Below are 3054 nucleotides of genomic sequence, written 5' to 3' on the forward strand. Positions count from 1 at the left end.
GCGGAGGAAACTCATTTCGGCCGCTTGTACCCGTGATCTTATCCTTTCGGTCATGAACCAAAGCTCATGACCATAGGTGAGGATGGGAACGTAGATCAACTGGTAAATTGAGAGCTTTGCCTTCCGGCTCAGCTCCTTCTTCACCTCAACGGATCGGTACAACGTCCGCATTACTGAAGACGCCACACCAATCCGCCTGTCGATCTCACCATCCACTCTTCCTTCACTTGTGAACAAGACTCCTAGGTACTTGAACTCCTCCACTTGGAACAGGGTCTCCTCCCCAACCTGGAGATGGCATTCCACCCTTTTCCGGGCGAGAACCATGGACTCTGACTTAGAGGTGCTCATTTTCATCCCAGTCACTTCACACTCGGCTGTGAACCGATCCAGTGAGAGCTGAAGATCCCGGCCAGATGAAGCCATCAGGACCACATCATCTGCAAAAAGCAGAGACCTAATCCTGCGGCCACCAACCCGGAACCCCTCAACGCCTTGACTGCGCCTAGAAATTCTGTCCATAAAAGTTATGAACAGAATGGGTGACAAAGGACAGCCTTGGCGGAGTCCAACCCTCACTGGAAACGGGTCCGACTTACTGCCGGCAATGCGGACCAAGCTCTGACACTGATCATACAGGGAGTGGACCGCCACAATCAGACAGTCCGATACCCCATACTTTCTGAGCACTCCCCACAGGACTTCCCGCGGGACACGGTCCAATGCCTTCTCCAAGTCCACAAAGCACTTGTAGACTGGTTGAGCAAACTCCCATGCACCCTCAAGTACCCTGCTGAGAGTATAGAGCTGGTCCACAGTTCCACGACCAGGACGAAAACCACACTGTTCCTCCTGAATCCGAGGTTTGACTATCTGACGTAGCCTCCTCTCCAGTACACCTGAATAAACCTTACCGGGAAGGCTGAGGAGTGTGATCCCACGATAGTTGGAACACACCCTCCGGTTCCCCTTCTTAAATAGAGGAACCACCACCCCGGTCTATCAATCCAGAGGTACCGCCCCCGATGTCCACGCGATGCTGCAGAGTCTTGTCAACCAAGACAGCCCCACAGCATCTAGAGCCTTAAGGAACTCCGGGCGGATCTCTTCCACCCCTGGGGCCTTGCCACCGAGGAGCTTTTTAACTACCTCAACGACCTCGGCCCCAGAAATAGGAGAGTCCACCAGGTACTGCTTCCTCATAGGAAGACATGTTGGTGGGATTGAGGAGGTCTTCCAAGTATTCTTTCCACCGATCCACAACATCCGCAGTCGAGATTAGCAGAACACCATCCTCACCATACACGGTGTTGATAGTGCATTGCTTCCCCTTCCTGAGGCGGCGAATGGTAGTCCAGAATCGTTTTGAAGCTGTCCGGAAGTCGTTTTCCATGGCTTCTCCGAACTCCTTCCATGTCCGAGTTTTTGCTTCTGGTTACTTTTTTTTTTTTTTTTTAATTCTGGTTCGTGAAGCGCAATACATCCTGTTACAGCAGTAAGGATAGACTTTCACAATAAAGGTTTCAGCTGTAAACATGACAGGAAATACTGGAAAGTAAGTTAGCGAAAGAGAAGATTAGGTTAACAGTGGAAGATGTTTTAGGATTGTACTCAGAACACATTGGTTATAAAGCATTAGACACATATTTAAGAAAAACTGCGTTATAAGATGTTCTTATTTAAACGGGGATAGCAGGTCCATTCTATGTGTCATACTTGATCATTTCGCGATATTGCCATATTTTTGCTAAAAGGATTTAGGAGAGAACATCGACGATAAAGTTCGCAACATTTGGTCGCTAATAAAAAAGCCTTGCCTGTACCGGAAGTAGCAGACGATGTGCGCGTGATGTCACTGATTGTAGGGCTCCTCACATCTGAACATTGTTTATAATCATAGCCACAGGCATCGAGAGCGATTCGGACCGAGAAAGCGACGATTTCCCCATTAATTTGAGCGAGTATGAAAGATTCGTGGATAAGGAAAGTTAGAGTGAAGCACTAGAACCACGTTTTCATAACATGGTCACTACTGCCTACTTTGTCTTGTTATATTCTTATTTTACTGTTATATATATATTTTTTCCCATTGTTGCTTTTTATTTTTTATTCTTATTGTAATATTTCTCTATTGTTTCCATTTAAACCCCCATTATTTACGTTTTACTTTTATTTAAATTGATCTGAACTCTGTAAACTGCTGCTGGAATTTTAATTTTCCTGAAGGAACTCTCCTGAAGGAATCAATAAAGTACTATCTATCTATCTATCTAGAAAAAAAAAAGGCAATGGCAGTGGGAGCGATTCAGATGTTATTAGACACATTTACTAGAATAATTCTGGAAAATCCCTTATCTGCTTATTGTGTTAGTCGTGTTCTAGTGAGATTATAAAGTCATACCTGAAAGTCGGAGGTGTGTGGTGCCGCCAGTGTCTCTGAGGGAAGCCATGGAGGAGCTAAGAAAGTCGCAGCTACTACCTCTTTGACAGCTACTGCAGGAGGACGCAAGCTCCACTTGTGTCTCCGGTAAGAGCCGACTTATTACCGCAAATTTCTCCCCGAAACCTGCTGGTTGACATGTGGTAGAAAAACATGTTCACTTGACATATTAAAGCTTCACAACAAACAAAGAAACACCAGCTGTGTTTTGGTTGCTAAAGGCAGCTGCAATCCACCGCTTTCCACCCACAGCATTCTTCTTTGACGTCTCCATTATTAAATGAACAAATTGCAAAAGATTCAGCAACACAGATGTCCAAAATACTGTGTAATTATCTGATGAAAAGAGACGACTTTTAGCTGTGAGTGGTGCTGGGATAAAATGTTCGCTCCAACCAATAACGTCACAAGCACGTTCAACATAAGTGTCATCATTCCGTTACGTTTTCAACAGGATACTTCCGCGCGAAATTTAAAATTGCAATTTAGTAAACTAAAAAGGCCATATTGGCATGTGTTGCAATGTTAATATTTCATCATTGATATATAAACTATCAGACTGCGTGGTGGCTAGTAGTGGCTTTCAGTAGGCCTTTAAATAAAATAATATAGAG

The sequence above is a fragment of the Nerophis ophidion genome, linkage group LG14, assembly GCF_033978795.1.
Source record: "Nerophis ophidion isolate RoL-2023_Sa linkage group LG14, RoL_Noph_v1.0, whole genome shotgun sequence".
Classification (NCBI taxonomy): domain Eukaryota; kingdom Metazoa; phylum Chordata; class Actinopteri; order Syngnathiformes; family Syngnathidae; genus Nerophis; species Nerophis ophidion.